Here is a 21,725-nt window from a genome sequence, read left to right on the forward strand (position 1 = left end):
CAGTAGCTTTCTGTGCCTATGAGATCTATTTTAAAGCACTCGATTCCTGCTAAAAAATTATCTTGATTATAATGCTACCACTTTTTTTAACTTTTTCATGAATTTTGTGTCTCAGTATAAATAACAATGTTGTATTACTTTAGCTGGTACTTTTTAAGGATATTTAGAAAAAAACACATCACAGCTCATGTTTGAATTTGCAGCTGAATAGAATATAGTTGCATTACAAACAGTTTTATCTCTGTAATTATTTCTACGAAATGTTTTTGTTAATTGTTTTTGCAGTTCAAGTATGGAGAGTGATGATGAAGACTTTGAAAGCAAATGTTCAGACTCACATCAGTCATCTCCTGCCAAAGATGTGTACACATCAGGAATTGTAACATTTCAGTCACTTTTTCCATCAATGAAACAGACATACGGTGTTGACATCAGTTCTCCCTTACGACCAGATTCTATGTTATATAAGAGGTATGTAATTAAATGAATTATTTTTAATAAATCTATTTAAACAATTAATTAGTTTTACATATTCTTCCGGTGATTATGTTATGTTTCTGTTGTTTTCATAATTATTCTATATCGCTTAACTTTACCAGGAACAAGTAGCTTGTGCAAATTAATGTAATACTGGAGTGCAACTTAAAACCAAACCCAGCCAGCTTTAACTGCAGTTATTTGAGTCACCTTTAATGCACCTATTACTCATGACACTACCGATTATGTATGTTACTGCTGTTGTCTATTGTTGTCGGTTGGAAAATGTCCATACTGCAGTGCAGAATAGTTTCATTCTTTGTAGTTATTCAGTCTTATTCAGTTACGCCTTATTCACTTGAGGAAAGGGTTCCTACAGTGGAAACTTATTATCCAGATTCTTTAAAGAAATGCATCAAGTATTCCAGGCATAATTTACCAGTACCAGTAGCAAAGCGCAGCATACACAAATCAGTTAAAAAATGGTATACAACACAGTCGGTTTCAAACACAAAACGAAACAGAGAACTCACTATAGTCTAGTCGATATTCAAAGAAGAATTTCTACCGGTCTGAAAAAATCTATACATAAGTTATCATAAAATGTAATGTAAAATATACATCTTTCTATAAGATTGTTTACGATTTAAATTTGAAAACTATACAACAACTTAAGAGAACAGAAAAACTGAAACATCTTAATTATTGCAACCGTCTTCTCAAAAACATTGCCGATGGATGCTGTATTTTACGTCAGACAAGGCACGGGGTCATTTATTTGGGCTTGTTAATTCTCACACTAGGTATCATACGACTGAAAATCGTCACCAGATATTTGAGCATTCATTTAACATTAAAAGAATTTGTGTATGGTGTGCTGTTTCTGGTAATTTTATAGTGGGATTGATATTTTTTGACCAGACTGTCAATTCAAAAGTACCAAATAATTTTCAAAACATTTTACACTCCATTAACAGATTGTGAAAGAGAGTATGTTTTTTCCAACAAGAGAGAGCAACACGTCACACATCAAATGACTAGCACGTATTCATGCAGCTTTCACAAAATAATGAATTGAAAGCGAATGGTGGTGGCCTTCTCCATTTCACAGATTTGTTTAGTCGAATCAGTCGACTCTCAATATGATCATTTGAGACAAAAGTGCAGGCACTCACTTTGAACATCTTTTGTAAGTATATGGTAAACATATAAACTTTTGCTAATCTAAAAACAGAATGTAATTTAATTTGTTTTCATTTCATTCATAAAATATTACATGACATAAAATGTTACATGTGTGTAGTCTGTAGCAGTTTAGATTTAAATTGTTCACCCGGTATATAAAAAATATAGCACAAAAAGATGCCAAGCTGTCTGCCGGGCATTTAGAGCAATCAGGCTTTTTCTATGCGTTGTAGAATTTAAAGTCAGACCTTTCCAGGTGAAAAACAGAGATGTTTCTACACCAGAATGAGATCGGTTGTAGAAATTTAAAACCTCCAGAAAAAAATATAAAAAGTAATTTTTACTGTAGGTGAGATTAATTTTAATAATTAATATTGATTTATTTTATTTCTGTTGTCACAGAAAACCTTTGGTCCCAAAGGGCGGTAGGCACCATGTCATAAGTATATATAAGTATACACAAAATTTAAATGCAATACATAAAATAAAGTACCTACAATAAAAATCAAATAAACATAAACAACAAAATACAAAAAAAAATATTTTAAAATACAATCATTTTACATGAAAAATCATGACACACCAAATGACTCATAGGTAGGTCACAAGATCACTGCTGGTCATACTTTCTACGTCAAAATGTAACTAGATATACTGTGTGTCCCACAAAGAGGTATTGCTTTTAATTTAGTATCACTCACCCATTCCTCCACCGATTCTATTGAAACTTTGCAGACCTTTTAACGAAGGTTCTAAAAATGTTGTGTGAAAATTTTAATCTTCTAGAATTTATAGAAGCAAAATGGCACCTTCCAAATAAAAACATACATTTGAGATAAACTACATTTTTTATTCATTACAAAATAGCTGTTAAAAATGATTAAAAACAGATGATAATTAGAACTAGAATAATTAAAAACAGTTTGATAATTAGTCATGGCTATGACTAACTATTAACTTGTTTTATTCATTTTGAACGGCCGTTTAACAATAAATCATCTGCTTTTAATCACTTTTACCAGCTGTTTGTAATGAATAAAAAATGTAGTTTATCTGAAATGTACGTTTCTATTTGGAAAGTGCCATTTTGCTTCTATAAATTCTAGAAGATTAAAATTTTCACACAACATTTTTAGAACCTTTGTTAAAAGGTCTGTAAATTTCAATAGAATCTGTGGAGAAATGGACGAGTGAAATCAAATCAAAAGCGTAAGCCTCTTCATGGGACACACAGTATATTAATATTAAGTATATAATTATATTATATAAAAAAATGTTAAAATATTTAAATATCTGAATCTGTACTTGCATAAATATTATGGATGAACATAATTAATGATACGAACAATTTTTTTTATACTCTTGTTGGTCGATGAGCTCTCAAAAATTACTCCATAAGTCAGCAGTGAATATGTTTGTATAATATATTTATAAAACCAAAATATACCATTAATAAGGAATTAATACTCAATCAGATTGCAAAATAAACGTTATTCAGTCTCTCAAAGTCGATCTGTATGTTCCTTCCATGTCAGTCATTCATCTACGATACCGATGAAGAAAATCTGTGGTACCAAATCCAGATCTACAAGCAATCCAGTGAAATGATTTAAGTGACGACTGATGAGATCAATCTCATAGAAAACAATAACGATCTATCCAAGGCACTAACAGTGCAAGATTTCGATTCATTAATCTCTCCGGTGGTATTTCTATTTTTATGAAAACCAAATTGGCTATCTGATAATAGTTTATCGCCCTCAAAAGTTTTCGACTGTTCCGATTGCTGCTCTTTCAAAACTTTTAGAAAATGATGATAAAATTGATGCAGAGTCATAATTGTTAAATTCGAAAAGAGAATCTTTATTTTTAAAAACTGGAATAATTTTACTATATATGAAATAATCTGGAAAAACTCCTGTTTTAAATGAATATTTATTAACACGGTGATAGGACTTAAGCCTAATTTGTAATCCAATTTCTTTCTCGTCGTGTCAATTATCAATTTTTTTTGCATCTCTCTCTGGTATTCTACTTTTCTTACATTTGCAATCTTCTTTTTTGTTTAGATCCTACAAAGATAACAAAATTTTATTGCAATACACTGATCTCTTCAGTTTTCATTAACTACAGTGAAATTTTAGCATTAATGAAACTTTTTTCTACTAAATGTTTAAAAAAATTTATATATATTTTTTTTAGTAAAAATATTTTATTGTATCTGAATCAAAAGAATAGTCTTTATACTGGTCTGTAAATTAAAAGAATAATTTTGGAGCTGAAATACAAGTTTTTACCATAGATTCCTTGATCCATCTAGGCAAACACTGAGCATTTCATTTTTTTATCTGTAGAGACATATATAATGTATAAAACCTACCGATCAGAATAAAAGGTTTATAAATTCAAGTCCATTATATACTCCAATTATAATTCTACGTACATTTCTCTCTAACTTTAAAAACTAATAGCAATAATGTAAACCGATGCGAGGATGAGAATAGCCATCCCAGTCTCTAAAGATTGATTGAAAGAACAGCTAAAATTGGTGTGAAATTGTTCAACTTGTGTTATTAATAAAATAATATGAATCGTATCAAAATGTTACAAAGTAATGACAATAGCAAAATTACTACATAGTTCTGGTTGTTGACTCCAGGAAGATATATCTTTAGATAATTAGAAATAATGGAAATGAAATTCATAAGAACCTTTAGTAATGTTATTCCATCTGATCGAATGAGAAGTTATCACATGTAACCAGATTTTCAAAGAACACATACACTTTATCAGCATCTCAGTGAAATTAAGATAAGCAATGTACTGCATATATTCCAAAGTGACTGCCACAAAACGCTATTAGATTAAATTATTAGGTAGAAGTAGTTTTAGAAGACAGAACCGGTCGACAGACCTTACATAACATGAAAATGTTGTAGCCTTCTTTTTCCTTTTACTTTTCCATCTAGATAGCACTATAGCTCTAGAACGGAAAGTATTGTAATCGGTTTAATTTGGGCATGATTATCACCAGATCTTGACATTTTGACACCTAAGGAAACTTAAAAACCGGATGAAGATTTTCCAGATGTTAATATATGTATGTAAGTGCACACGCGTGCATGTGTATGTGTGTTCAGTATAGGTCTCTAAATCACCTTATACTATCAGAACTACCTAACTAATTTTGACCAAACTTGGTCAGATTACTTCTATATATGGGGTATTGATGCCGTTAAACTTTCAACTTAAAAGGCCATGGGGGTGAGACTGTTTTTTTAAATCTTTTTTTGAGCATGAAATGCTTCCATATTATCATCGCCCAGATAAATTTGTAGAGCAAAGTCTCAGTACTTTGAGATTTTGGCTAAGTAAAGTCATATTTTTCTTAACCGCATTTTTTAACAATTAAAAAATAACAATTTTCGCAAAACAAAAATTTTTGCAAAATCGCACCCCCACTCCAAAAAATGCTGTTGTAGTAGTCTGTTATGCTGTGACGTCACAGGCGAGTGGGAGAATTAAATAAATGAATAATATTTTAAGTGTAAAAAAGTAAGTCTTGTTGAGCTCAATCACCAGTGCGATCAAGTTGGTAGCTGGTGCATTAAACCTTGTGGCTACACCAGCTGCCGACCGTACAATATACAAGCAAAATCTGTTGTACTTAAGTTGTGAAATTATATTACTTTATTTAGTGCTGACTGTCGCCGTTAGTACCGCCACATTCACACGAATTAAATACGGTATGGGTGCACACTTTACTTGGAATCATTGAATTAAATATAAATGAATAAAATATTATGTTAAAATAAAATGATAAATATTTTTAATTAAATTGTGTGTGTAAACCGTGCATCAGAAACAACCCACAGTTGTAGAACTTAAGTCCTACAATTGTATTGTAAGCTTTTTTTAAGTTCTAATTTTTTAACGTTTTTCTGTAAAGTAAATTATGAGAAACTATTACATTAAAAAATGTTTGAATTATGTAACAGAGCTGGGAGTTCTTTTTTTACTTGCTTTTCTTTAACTAGATGCTTTATTCATGTTTGTCCTCAAATTTGTATCTTTAATTTAACATACTTCGTGACATGGGCTATTGATGAAATTTTGCACAGTTACTAAGTTCAGATGACAGTACAATATTTCATCATTACTTTAGCAAACATCCTCTGTACTGGGGTAAATTAAGGGTACGGGGTGTAAAAAATTGCAAAACAGCTACATAGGGTTTTTGGGGGGGGGTTACAGATGACAAATCCAATAGCTGTTTGACATAAAAAAATGACAGAAAATTGGTATGGGAGTTTTTGTGGTTTTGAATTTAACATTTCATCATCACTCATGTGTGTTTGTGTGAAAATAGCTATGTGATAAAATTAAGGTAAGATATATGATACCTCAATATTCTGTACTAGGTGATTTATTTAATAGAATTTAACATATAACAGTACAGAGGGCTAATATGAATCTTAGAAAGATTAATTTCAATAAAATAATATATATGTAATATATTTTAACAATTATAACTAATAAATTTCTCAGTTAACTAGAGTATGACTGACTGCCTGCCTCTACGCTAGCTGAATTTGGAAAAAATTAAAATTTATACATCCTCTTTGGTTGTAATTAATTTATTAAAAAAAAAAATTGAAAAAGTAATACATCATTTTATTCTATGAAGAAGTTGCATAACAAAATTTTATTTTTTTCAATGACATCTAATTTGGACTGAAGTCACAAAAATGTTTGCTAAGTTTGTTTACCTTTATCACTGATGGTGGTTTATATTTTATTTTATAATAATTACACCATTTTAAAACCTAAATATTTGAAAGTGTTTCTTTTCTTTTTTTTATATAATTTCAAATTTTTTGTTTTTAGAGAGAGTTGAAATAACTAGAGGAAAATTTTCTTCTTACATACACACACATACACACATGCACATGCACATGCACATGCGTGTGTGTATGCACACTGAATCATAATGCCCTTTTTTAATATCATTTGTAGTAGCTGCATCTATCATTACCACCTGTACTATTTTTACAATTTACAAAAGAAATGTTAAAGTGTGATAAAAATAGACATTAGAAAACTTATTTTTCAACCAGGATTAAATTATACTGGTTGTCACATTGAAATTTTACTGTACATTATTATTATTATTACTATTTTTCAAATGAAGTTTCGTAACAAAACTTCATTGATTTTGAGCTAAAGGTTTTATTGGATATATATTCCTCATAAGAAAATAAATATCCAAAAATTAAAAAAAGATAGAAGAAATCAGTTATTTGCTTACCTTATCCTGTTAATATATGTAAAATTGTTGGTTATTGTTTATTTCATTCGTTGTGCAGACTAGTGTGGAAAGGTGTTCAGTAATAGACTTAAAAATAGATGTTATAAAACAAAAAATGAGCTTAATGACATTATAAAAGCAGATGTTTTATATATAAATCTGTATATACAGTGTGAGGTTTTCTTAAATTTACAATTGTATTTTATTACATTTTTGTCTCTAAAATATTGTTATTGAAGTTATATTATTTTGTTTGTTATTAATACATTTTTTGTTATTTTTTAGGCCCTGCTGGTACCGGTAAAACAGAATCTGTTAAAGCACTGGGTCACCAGATGGGTAGATTTGTTTTAGTATTCAATTGTGATGAAACATTTGATTTCCAAGCGATGGGAAGAATATCGTAGGTTTATGTCAGGTAAAATAAAGTACATTTATAGATGTATTTCTGTGTTATAATTACTTTTTTATGACTTATATTTGGGATTAAGTATTAAGTTTTATTTGTTTTGAAGATTATTGGGTTAAAAAAATTCAAAATTTTGTTTCACCAAACTATATTAAACTTTTGTTTTATATGTGGATTAGTGTTACTGTCAGACTTATTTTGTGTATTTGTAGTTTTAAAAAGTGAAATATTTGCATTTATAAAAAAAAAAAAATTGCTAAATTCTTTATTGTTTAAGACTGCAGAACAGCAATTTGTTACTATTAAACAATATTTAGTTATTTTCCTTTGTGACACCAGGTGGTGTAGTAAGCGTATAATACACTCACATATGCAGTAAGTTTTTATATATGAAGTCTATTTTTTTATTATATTCTGAGATGTATTTTATCTTTAAAAAAATTTTTTTTTATGTACTTTAAAAGTCTCATTATTTAATGTTTTTTCTGTGGTTTTTATTGATGCTCATAATTTTATAATATATATATATATCATGCATAATTTTACATACAATCAAAACTTGAAAATATTTTTTTTTGGAAACACATTGTTTCTATCCTATTGTATATCATTTATTTTACTCTATTATAAATTTTTATCAGAAATATATAGATATGATTTTTTTTACATAAAAATTTTCTTTTTAAATATCTGTTTGAATTAGGTTGGTACTTGGGGTTGCTTTGATGAATTCAATAGACTGGAAGAAAGAATGCTGTCTGCTGTTTCACAACAAGTTCAGACTATTCAAGAGGCTTTAAAATCTCAAACTGATTGCAAGAGAAACGGTTGTAAGTTTTTCTCTTTTACATATTTTTATAAATAATTTTATTTTTGTGAAATTTAAACTAAATAAATGATGATCTATAAAATTTGTTATTTTTATTAGACTTTTTTTCTGGTTGATGTGTGAATTTAAAAAAAATATTTTTTTAGTGTAATAATACAAATAAATTTGAGAATATTCATTGTAAAGCTACCACAACTATTGTTAAATTTTTCAATTTTTTAGATTGTAGTTAAGCGACAGTATAAAGATTTGTCATTAATTTATTATTTTTTTAATATTACAGCGATTACAGTCGAACTTGTGGGTAAACAAGTTAAAGTATCAACAGATATGGCCATATTTATTACAATGAATCCAGGTTATGCTGGTCGTTCCAATCTGCCAGATAATTTGAAAAAGCTGTTCCGTTCACTTGCTATGACAAAACCTGATAGACAGCTTATTGCAGAGGTTATGTTGTTCTCTCAGGGCTTCAGATCTGCTGAAAAGTTGGCGTGCAAAATTGTACCATTTTTCAAGTAAGTTATAACTTAAATTGAAATATATCAGTAATATAAACTAATTGGGATTGAAGGTAATTAAAATTGTTTAACATTTTTAAAATAAGCATTGTGTATGTAACTGTAATTGATATTTTATTATTATTATTAATTTGTTTAATGGTTATAATTCAAGACATAGAAATAATAAGGTTACTAATTAGATAATATTTAAAATAATTGAACGTTGATAAAAAAAATAATCTTGGCTTATTTTTAGTGCTATACTGAGCATCCTTTGTCATGAAGAGTTACATATTTTTTCACTACATGGACTATTGTCATGGTTTAAATTGATTTGGCTCTTTAAAAACTTATCTTTTACTCAATTTAAGCAATCAATTTACAAAAATCTCTTTTTATAACAGTTCATATTAATCTTATTACAGTCATTAACACTACTGACATGTTACAGAAAGTATCATTAATCTTGCTACTGGTTTTAAGTAGTGTTTCAATAAATTTAAACAGCTTTTTGTTGTTAAGAAAATGTATATATAAATACTGTATAGCTAGCTCATCTTACACAAAAAAAGGTAGTGCATTTAAAATATAGTTACAAGGCAATAAGCTTACTTATTACATTTAGGTTAAGAAGGTGCACAACTTTATAATCAAGGTGGCAGGATTAATATTATTTATTATGTACTTTTTTACTGTTGCAAAATTTCTAATGGATATGTTATAACATAATATGTAAGTTGCATTAAGTTTTATTCAAGCTGTTCATTTCCCTTGTTTTGTCAGTTCTGTTTTTACATACCAGTGGCTGATGTTAGCATACATGACTCGTTAGATTTTCATATTTCAATTTATTCTTTAGGGTTGTCATCCTAAATATATAGTTTAGCTTTTTATTTATTATTATTTTAATGAAATTAATTTTTTCAAGGTTAGCATTATTCCTCTGTACTGTTAAATGATATTTTAAATTTTATTAATATAAACCACCTAGTACAGAATATTAAGATAAGATATATCTTAACTTAATTTTACCATTAAAATACTTTCAGGGATCCCACATTCTCAGTTATGAATGAAATATTTAATTAAACTGATATTGAAAATTAAAAATCCAAAAATAATGAGAATTGTGCATTAATTTATTATACAAGTTCTGTCTGTTGTAGTTTTTGTAATACTGTGTTCTCAAACATGGTCTGATGGTTTATCAAATTGAACCTTGATATATTTTACAAATTCTACACAGATTGTTTATTTTATTATTATTAAAATAAAATAATAACATATTTAATAACATATCTGTGTGGAATTTATGAAATTAAATATAATGATTGTGACTGTATTTATATAGGAAATACAAACAGATCCTTTAAAACTAGATTTTTGATCTTTATAAAAATTACAAACATAATAAATTAGATTTATCTAATGCAGCAGACCATATAATAAACAGTAAAAATTCTATTTCTGATGTTAGCACAATTTTAGAAATATTAGAAATTAATGAAGATGGCATAAAATGAAATATATTAGAAAGATACTATATATTTATAACTACAAACAAAATTTCAATTTGATAAACAGACAGTGCTTGAGGGGACAGTCTTATAAAAACTGCAACAGATAGCAGCACTCATATTTTAAATTAATAAGCAGTTTTTATTATTTTACTATTTTTAATGAGGAGTTTAATTAAATATTTCAATCATGACTCAGGATGTGGGATCCCATGAAAGTACATATGGTAAAATTAAGATAAGGTATGTCATATTTCTTTATTATATACTAGGTGGTTTATATTAATAGAATTTAGAATATTTTAGCATTTATCTATGTAACTTCTTCAGAAATTAGTATTTTTTCTTTCTTCTATTTTGTTTTAAGTGGCATCAACTACTGTGATTAATAAATGATTTAAAAAAATGCTGAAAAATCATGGAACTAACTGCATCCAACATTCTTAACTTGAGATATAATCAATTGTATTAGAAACTCATTTTTTGAACTAACAGGCTTTGATTTTTAGTATTTTATCTTGCATCATATATCAACTTCCAGGATGTTATTGCTGAGGACAGTCTGGGTTTTGTAACATAACATCTTTATCATAAAGATGCAGTTTTATTGTCTTTGTTATGTAATTTATTTTTAAATTTATATTATTCTGTTATTTCATTGATTTATTATTAGTTTTGTTACATATATGATGCTGATATTTCTAAAATACTTTACATAGGTTATGTGATGAACAGTTGTCAAACCAGTCTCATTATGACTTCGGTTTACGAGCTCTGAAATCTGTGCTTGTGTCAGCTGGTAATGTTAAACGTGATCGTATACAGCGTATAAAGGAACATAAAAAGAACAGCGGTGAATTCATTGATGAAGCATCTATTGCTGAAAATCTACCTGAACAAGAGGTAATAACTAGCAATTATAATTTTTCTTCTTAAATAGGATTAGCTGGTACGATCATGATCGACAGATTGATCATGATGCACAGATTGTGATTGTCATGTGTAGAGAAACCATACTCAGTAGTAAGTAATCTGATACAGACACCACATGACTTCCTTGTATGCCAATTAAATTACAAATACAATTTTTTTTTTAAATGAAAAGTACATAAAATTTTATTTCACTAATAACTTCAGATTTTTTTCATATTTTTTTTTTTTTTATTGGATTATATCTATTGTAAAAGACTTAAGACTTTTTACAGTTAGAGGTTAATAATTATTAATAAACTAATATATTTAAATTAAAAAGAGAGAAAAGAAAATTAAGCCCGATTCGAACCAATGTGCCTTCCCCTTGTAAGATCTAAATATTTCATTAATTAAAATTTTATTTGGTTATAACTCTGGAATCATTGAAAATAAGTACCACTTATGATATATCATTGAAAAGCTCTCAATGAGGAAATTACTGCAGGTAAGAAAAAGTCCAAAATCCAAATTTTTTGATTTTCGGCTTTTTTGGACATTTTTGGTCGTTGATTGCAATCAAAAAGGAAGGGATCACAACTAGATGTTACAACAGTCCTAAATCCAAAATTAAAACATTCTACGGTTAATCGTTTTTGAGTTATGCGAGATATATTGGTACGTACATATATATGTACAGATGTCACACTGAAAATAGTCAGTGGATTCAGGGATGGTGAAAATGGATATTTCTGTTGAAATCTGAAAACTAAAATTTTTTTCGCGATTATACTTCTTTTACTTCATACAAGGAAGTAAAAAAAACAATGATATATAAGAAATAATTAATCCTTTGAAGACTTGATTGAAAATAAGCTGTATGCAATTCTTATTTTTTAATAAATAAGCTCAGAAGTAAATAATCATGTACTTTATTTTTATCTAGTATCTATTCATAAAAAGTTTAAGTTATATTTTTGTTTTTATAAATTATGCGGTTGTTGCATTATTACTTCATTGTTTGCTGTCATTACTTTTATTTTATTAATCATCTGAATTTTATGAATTTGTGATAAAAATTTACGGAGGATCTAATTAATTGTGAATTTCTTCTTAATTATGCTATTTATAATTATTTTTTCAGTGGAAATAGTATTATTACAGTGTTATTATTAGTTTGTATTATTTGTATCATTATTGGTTGTCTTTATATTAATTTGATAAATTATTTAAATTTATGTTTCTGCACTATTAAATGGGTAGTGTGTAGGAAAATAATAATGTGCAGGTCTGAAAGTTTCTTTGTTTTTTATTTATAATTATTAAATATTAAATTTTAATTTTAATATGAGCTGAAATTACGTTAAGAAATACCAATTTTTATTGAAAAACAACTACAAAAAAATATTGTTATTTTAAAATTGAATTACTGTAAAATTGTCAAAAAATAATAAATAAAAACTTGTTTTATATTAAATATGAAGAAAATTAAATTCATAACAAATTTATAGAAATAAAGTAAATTAAAGGTTACAGCAAAAAACTGATTGATTCTTATGGGATTTTTTTAAAAAGTATAATTTATAATTTTTTTATGAGAAATCAATACTGGCTGTGATCTTACTCATATAAGTTTTACTGTGTAGTTTTTAATAATAAAATTTTACTAGTCAAGGTTTTTCTTACGTGTGTTTGTTTAATTATTAATTATATTTGTGAGTATCTTCTTTTATTTCAGATTTTGATACAGTCAGTCTGTGAAACAATGGTACCTAAATTGGTTGCTGAAGATATACCGTTATTATTTTCATTGCTTAATGATGTTTTTTTGCCTCAAGTTCGGTACACAAGAGCAGAAATGACAGGTAACAATAAAATTATTTATTTCAGTTTTTATAGTTATATATTTACATCGAGGTGTCATCTAACATCATGTATAATACATTAATGAATATATTTAGAAAAAATCTTGAACAATTAAGTCGATGTATTAATCCAGAAATTAATTACTGTGAAACTTGGATAATTAGTACTTGGTAAGGACCACATAAGAACATCAGATCATCAAAAAATTTGTCAAATTGTAAGTTAGTGACTTACAATAAAAAATGTACTGAAATTTAATTTTCCTTTGATTTATTCCTTGATTTCATCCAAGAAAAATTCTGTACCCCTAAAATCACCTGAGTTATGATAGACATCAACAAAAATTTAAGGTGAGGTTTTAATGAAATTGTTATACATCATTTTAATTTTCAGTGAAGAAAATGGTACTTTTTTCTCCATGATGGTAGTTTTTCTCCCATCATTGTTATAGTTGAATTTCTTTTACATCCATCGTTATATCAACATGTTGATTAGGTATATAATTCTTTCTTTCTGTACTGCTTAAGTTTATATGTCTTATAATACTTATGAGATGTTTGTTTTGTTTTTCTCATTTACTATTTTATAAAGTTTCCTCAGTTTTAGATCTTATGTATTTTACAATTTTTAGTATTTTAATCATAATATCAGTGATTCAGGAAGGACTTAACAAATTTAAAAGCATATAAAAATTTATTTAGATAAACTTACAGATTCGGGTGAGGTCTCATTTCATAGCAAAATTTAACAAGTTTTGATTCATGTAGTTCATTAGTACTGAATCTGGCCACCAGCACTGTCACTAGTGTTGTTAAAAATGGCTACATTTACTGGTGCAGAATGTGGTTGTTGCTGTGTGTTTTTGTTTCACGATTTGCACTCGGCAACTACAGTTCAGCATAATTTTCATAGAAAGTATGATAGGGAGCCTCCTAGTAGGCATATAGTTTACTCTTGGCACTAAACCTTTCTTGGTTGTTCTGTTAAACATACAAAATCATCAGGATGCTCATATGTCCCTGAAGCTGCTATATAACTCAGAGAAAGCTTTGCACATTATCCAAAAAAATCACCTTGACATGCATCACATGAGACTGGCATTCCAGAAACAAATGTTTGGTACATATCATACAAATGATAGCACTTGAAGCCAAACAAACTAACCATGTTTCAACACATTACAGATGATGACAAAGTTACCTGGCTACAGTTTTGTGTGGAAATGATGGATAGAATTGCAGACAACAATACATCTTTAGACAATGTAATTTTTAGTGATGAGTCAGTGTTTCACATTAGTGGCAAGGTGTAACAGCCAATTATGAGGTAGCAAAAACCCTCATGAAACTTTGCAGCATATTTGTATCCTAAGGTCAGTGGTTTTTTTGTAAATAAAGATTGTAAGGCCCATTCTTCCCAGAGGCAACCGTAAATGGTAATGTTTTTCTGGACATGCTTCAGTTAGATGATGACCAAGATGAAAGCCATTACTATTAACAAGATGAGGCACCACCACGCTACTGCCTAGAATTCCAAGATTTTCTAGATACTCGATTCCCAGATCTGTGGAGTATTCATGATGATCCAATGCGTGGCCACCTTGTTCCCAGATTTGACTCTGCCAAATTTTTTATTGTGGGGTTTCATTAAAGATCAGGTTTATGTGTACCACCTTTGCTTACTCATCTTGGTGAGCTGACTTCAAATTAACACCACAGCTGCAGAGGTAACTCCTGACTTGCTAAATACAGTCAAAATCAGTGTTTTTCAACCTGTGCGGTGCCCCCTCCTAGGGGCTATGATAACACTAAATGAGGGGTGTGAAAATATTGAAAAGAAAGTATTATTAAAATAATTTATTTACTTAAAGGAAAGCAAAACAGAATACATTCTGACATAATAAATAATAAAATACACATTTATACTGATATAATACACTTCTAAAGAGGTTTGTGTCAGTTCTGCACAATGTATTTATTAATAATTAATTTATCAATACTAAATTAAAAGCAAGTTTAATTATTATTAGTGACTCCCTTCGGCCTGTCTAGCAGAGCAAAGTTTTTCAAAGAAAGGTTTGATATTAGAAATAGACACTCTTGAGTTCTTTTTTCTATTTTTAGCTGAAATCTATATTTTGTCTTCAAAGCAGCCATCACAGAAAATCCAGTTTCGCAAAGGTAATGGTATAATAGAAATGGTAATATGCTAATAAATGGTATAGTATTTCATATTCTCTTGTTTCTGTGCAGAAAATTCATCATCCACCCCTATTCAATTCTACCAAGTTGTCATCAGCAAGAAAATACTTTTTAAAATTGTTTGCCAACAAGGCTAAATGATATTCAATGGTTATAAAAACAACTTTCACATGTTGTTCTTCAGCCTTGTAAGTTTTAACACATTTGCAAACATTTGTAGGTTTTTTGCTTTAAATTTCTGCTCCACAATTCTAGTTTTCTACAAAAAGCATTAAACATTTTGTAGAAAAAAGCTTAATGTTTAATTTCCCTCATATCCAACAAATGTGTATTTGCTCCTTGGAGTTGAAGATTCAAGGTACTTAATTTTAGTAATATATTGACCAAGTAGCTCATTTCCATCACAAATAAACCATCTCAAAACTTCTGTGCTTCCGGTTGTTTTTCCTCTTCTAGAAAAATGGTAATTTCATCTCTTAATTCATAAACATATTGCAAAAATTTCCCATGTGATAACCATCTTGCCTCGCAATAAAGTAATAACGCCAAATATGATGCATCCATGTCTTTACAAAGTACAGAAAAGATTCTTGATTTTAGGGGTTTATAAAATCATTTAAGATAGCAAATAATGTGAGTGCTGTTGCTTTGAGTTCTGTTGGTTTGCAGAAAAGTAGTTCTTCTATTGCTGACATACCATCACAAAATTGAACATAGGAAATGAAATGAGCATCTTTATTGTTACCTGTCGCCTCATTAAGCTGAATTGAAAACAATTTGTCACGCAACTTCCGTAAAAGCTGATGCTGTACATCTTCAGCCATATCACCAATTTGACAGGCAACATTATCATTTGATAGAGGTATGGAATGCAATTGTTTGACAAAATTATCTGCAAACATAGTTTCTACAATCTCAATTGTAACTGGCAAAATAAGCTCTTCACCAATGGTGTGAAACTTCTACATCTGGTTATTTTATATGAAACTTTATAGGAGGCAAGTAAAGCTGTTTCATTTGCAGGCAAAGGTTTTTTAAAAATGGTGTTTGCTTTTCATATAATTTTAATTTTAATTTTAATTCGAAGAGTTGTTAGGGTTTGTTAACGTACTCATTATAAAGCGTTTCCAAATGTCGTTTAAGTTTATTAGGTTTCATGCTGTCTGCTGCCAAAATTTTTGAGCAAATGACCCACAGAGACCTTTCTTCTTCATTTACTTCAGTTCTGGTAAACCCAAAATTTAAGTATTGTTGAGAATATTTTCTTGATTTTATTTTTGGAACCATGCTTGTCTGTGCACTTGTTGATGTTTCACTATTGTCTAATGCTCGCTTACACCCACTTAAATATTTATCCATGATTCTGTATAAACCTACTGCCGTAATATTTAATTTTGTGAATTGTAATTAACATGCAACTAACACGCAAATTACAACATACACATTCACGATAGATTCGATAGCAATAGAAAGATCGACTTGACTGAGACTGGCTGGAATTGAATGAAGTGCAGGATTTATACACATTTGTACAGATGGTCCAGAATGTTTGAGACAAATCGTAACTTCTCGCGAAACCATGAGAATGTCCAATATGGTAGACACAAGACAGAGAGCAATAGAGAGACAGCGATTCTCTCTACAGCGGGTTCTTTGCAGCGGGTTGATGTTGCCAAATATTAATAAATTGACTTATTCTTGGTAATTTTTAAGGTTTGTAATTAAGGTCATAGTGTAGCTTTAGCTTCAAAATACATTATTATTGTATACATTGTTATTATGTGAGAGAGGGGGGCACGATGAAAATTATGATCGAAAATTGGGTCGCAAATACTGAAAGGTTGAGAAATGCTTGTGTAATTGAAATTGACTTCAGGTGGTATGTATGTTGGATTATTAATGGAAGCCATATCGAATCAAAGTAAATGTTGGGTGACAAATTTGATTTTGTTTTTCTATGAAATGAAACCTCAACTGAATTTGTAAGTTATCTCACTAATTTGTATATGCTTTTAAAGTTGTGAAGTCCTTTTTGAATCACCCAGTGTTTTGGATTATAGCAACATAAAAATATTTTGCAATTTTACCATTATTTCATTTATGAGAAATAGGAATATGATCTATAACTACTTATAAATGAAATGAAAAGATGTAACTAAGTCCTAACTGAACAATTGAATGCTGTTATCTATATGTAATTTATATGAATATATTTTAATACATTTTTTTTATACATTGGTTAAAGGTCTTTTAAAGACTTTGTATTATGATAAAATAATATTAGACTCATAATGATGTAATCTGAATTCTGTATTACTGTTATCGCTTAATGATAACAATGGAATTTTGTCTTCATACTATCTACCTGAAAATAGCAATGTACAAGAGATATTTAAAAAGTAATGTCTATCTCAAATCTGCCACCAGAAATGTTTGTCCAGATTTCTTAGTTAAATAGTGATTTTAAACATCCCGTGTTTTTAAATTTCACCAATTCAGAGTGATGCTTTCTCAGTTTATGTAGAAGATTGAAAACACTATGTAGATTTCATTTTTTCCATTGACTTTTATACTTGTTATATCAAATAAATGTAGTTTTTGAAAATAGAGATCTCTTCTTGACAAAAACTTAGAGCAGATAGGTGGACAAACCTGCATTGTCTTATTTGTTTTGGCTGGGCTTTAAAAATGTATGCTGTTGGCTTTCACTTTTTAGGATCTGTAGGATCTTCAAAGTTTTAGAGAACTTTGGCAGAAAATCTAAACATTTAGACTCATTTTGCTATTGAGGTAATGAAATAATAAATTAAAATTTGTAAAGTTTGAACTGAAAATTAAACTGTGGAACTATTGTTGACCAGTCAGTATTACTACCAACTAAGCTACAACACTAAATTTTGATTTATAATATTTTATTAGAAACATGTAATCATGTCTTGTTTAATTTTATTAAATTAAAATTTATTTTTTTTTAAAGGTAAGCATAAATGAAGAGTGGAGTTTATGGTCAAATAAAGTACCTCAGATAAAAGTAGAAACACACAAAGTAGCTGCTCCTGATGTGGTTGTACCAACATTGGATACTGTACGACATGAATCGTTGTATACTTGGCTTGCTGAACATAAACCTTTAGGTATGTATTTTGTTAATTATTATATTTTTATGAATCAATTTTTGTTAAATTGAAATGAATCAGATGTTGAACTGACCAGCTGAGATATAGGAACTGAATAAGTATTCCCGAATTTTAATTCAAACATCAGTTAACTTATCAATTCTTGACTTTACACAAAATCAGTTCTCTAACATCTGATTAACAAAGATACCAGAGTTTGAGTTGTAATAATTTACAAACAATAAAGTTTGAACTTGTTTAAACAGCAAGTTAGTATTAACATTTTCTATAACATACGAGGGACATTCATTAATTAACAAGACAAATTGATGTAGAGAAAAAACTATTTATTCAATGACAATGAAAATTGCTTCTTTTCAACATAGTCTCCAACAATTTTTAGACCCTTGTCCCACTGTTCTCTAAGCTTTCTGATTTCCGCAGTGTAGAAGTTTACCTTGCTGTTTGAACCATTCATGTACCGCTTTTTTGATTGCTTCGTTGGTTGTTGTCAAACTTCTTACCATGTAAAATGTTTTTAAGCAGGCCGAACAAATGAAAATTGGATGGGGCGAGGTCTGGGCTGTAAGGAGGATGTGACAACACCTCCCAACCCAACTTTTTGAATGTTTCTCCTGTTTTCTGAGTGATGTGGGAGTGCAGGTTGTCATGCAAGAGAATCACACTTTTTGAGTGTACCCTAATGTTTTTGCCTTATCGCAGATTTCACTTTCTGTTAGAGCATGTTAGAAAAGTACTCGCTGTTCATGGTATGATGTCCTAAATAATTACTAAAAATTGTGCCTTGCGAGTCCCAGAACATCAACATCACTTTACTGGCTGATGTGTGAGTTTTGAATTTTTTTTGGTGGGCAAATCCGGATGTTTTTGCTCAGGACTTTGCCGTTTGGATTTGTGTTCGAAATGGTGTATCCATGTTTCATGTACGATCTAGAAAGTTACCTTCTACTTCGAACCGTTCTTTGATCTTAGAACAAATGTGAATCCAGGTGTTTTAATAGGCTTAAGTCAACTGTCTTAGAACTCATCTTGAACATGTTTTCTGATTTCACCATGTCATGAATGATTGAATGCACGGTTCCAAATTGTTTTGGAACCACGCATTCACAAACTTGCAGTTTGGAAAATTTTGACTCGCTCATCTTCACAAATGAGATTATTTATGTGATTTTACAGTACAGTTGTCAAACTTCAACTGGTCTTCCAGAGCAATGGAGATCAGTCACACTTCTTATGCCTGAATTAAACTGTTCCACCCACTTATACACATTACTAGGGGTTTAAACACTTTCTACCATACTGTTTCAACATTCTTAAGTAAATTTCTGCCGGTTTCACACTTCTGATAGCAAAAATCGTATCACGATTGTTGCTCTTCTGGCATACACGTTTTAAGCGGAGGTGACATTTTGAAACCAGTAAAAGAGATGGTTATGTTTAGATTAATTATGTTCAAACATCTGATTTAATATGTTCCCAGAGCTGTCAACTTGACCCTCAAAAGGTTTCATTGTCATTCTCTACATCAATTTGTCTTGTTAATTATTGAACATCCCTTGTATGTTTTATTCCTTTTTTCAAATGTAAGAAATTTCCAACCAACAATATTTAAAACACTTTTGTAAATTGCATAGTAAACATACACCTAAACAATGGATTTTTTTATTTTACCTGTTTAAATTTTTAAATAGTATTTGTGGCAGTGGCATCTCCAGTTATTGAATTGAAATTATTTTTTATAGTAATAAAAGCTTTTTAGCCAAACATTAAAAAAATGTTGTATTCAAAATTTGAATAATATTTTTAAAAGAATGTTTAAAAAAGTTTTTTTTATTGATTCTGAGAATTATTCTTGTTATTAAGAGTGTTAAATCAAATACACTCCATGTGAATTAAGTAAACTCCAACCTATAAACACTATTCTTGAGCAGTAATCAACTCTAATTTTGAAGAATAAATATTTTGCTTTTACTTACAATTGCTTAATATTTCATTAAGTAGCCTTTACAAAGTATAGGTAATAATTTTAAATTTAATCTGTACAAATAAATAGTCTGCTGAAAATTTAAACAGACGAATGACACTGATACTACCATTCTGCCTGGTATAGTGGTAGCATCTCTGTCATTCACCCCCAAACGTTCCGGGTCAAATCCTGGTATATTTTAATATGCTTCAAATTTTATCCTTCATTAAATAACTGTAATTAGGAGCCTATTTGCTGTATGGGAGAAAATAAAATAACTGTGTATTACCGTTAAAGGATAATTTCTATATAATTACTGAAAGTAGAATAATGTTTTTTGGATGATCTGTATATAATCATTAAAAATAATGGATGATTTGAAATAAAACCTCATCTCATGAAGAGTTTTATGTGCATATTTTTTATGATTTTGAAAATCTCCCCTTTTTGTATAATAATTTCCAAATCCACATAAGAAGTTTAATACTAGGAATATATTCTTACCTTCTTGACTCATTATTTTTAGATAAATCAGTTGTCCTTGGATAATCAGTTAATTTTTAAATAACCTGATTGTTTTAAAAAATTACACTTGTGCCATGAAATTGAAATTCATTATAATTTAAAAAAAGAAAAATACATATTTGTCAAATTCTTTCATATAATTGAATTTTATTATCATTATTTGTTGTGAACAGAACCATCAAGTTGTAAGGGAAAGAAAATACAAATACAGGATAGAAGTTTTTACTCTGTGAATATGAGGGTAGTTAAAGTATAAAAAATAATTTTATTTTTTAAATTCATTACTCAAAATTAGTAAAAATAATTATTTTTGTATTTATTTGTACAGTTCTTTGTGGACCACCGGGTTCTGGAAAAACGATGACATTATTCAGTGCATTGCGTGCATTACCAGATATGGAAGTTGTTGGACTAAATTTCTCATCGGCTACTACACCTGAACTTTTACGTAAAACATTTGATCACTACTGTGAATACAGGAAAACTCCTAATGGTGTCATGTTGGCTCCTGTTCAGGTAATCATTATGTGTCATTAAAAATATATTATGATTGGTCATGTTATTAATTTTTGTACAATTTAATTTTGTCATCATATATCTGACTAGTTGGTGCATTTCTCAATTTTCTTATTTTCTGAATTAATCATTCTATGAGGGCTAATAAGATCCATTTTATAATATAAACAAAACTTGTAAAGATATTGTCAAAAAAATTGTTTTATTTTACTCTTTACACTTTATGTTATTTTTCTACATAGTTACCTTATTTGTTTAAACCATTGATTCTTAAACATTTTCACCCATCGCCCACATTAAGAATTACAAATTTTCTAGCACCCCCAAAATTTTTAAACTTACCATCTATTAAAAATAAAATTGCAATTACTGTTTTT

General features: G+C 29.0%; 1 pseudogene; it reads left to right on the forward strand.

The window, feature by feature from the left end:
* The first annotated feature begins 285 nt into the window (after nt 1-285).
* Nucleotides 286-21,725, forward strand: part of LOC142331637 (dynein heavy chain, cytoplasmic-like) — a 101,227-nt pseudogene continuing 79,787 nt past the window's right edge.

The sequence above is a fragment of the Lycorma delicatula genome, chromosome 10, assembly GCF_047948215.1.
Source record: "Lycorma delicatula isolate Av1 chromosome 10, ASM4794821v1, whole genome shotgun sequence".
Lineage (NCBI taxonomy): Eukaryota > Metazoa > Arthropoda > Insecta > Hemiptera > Fulgoridae > Lycorma > Lycorma delicatula.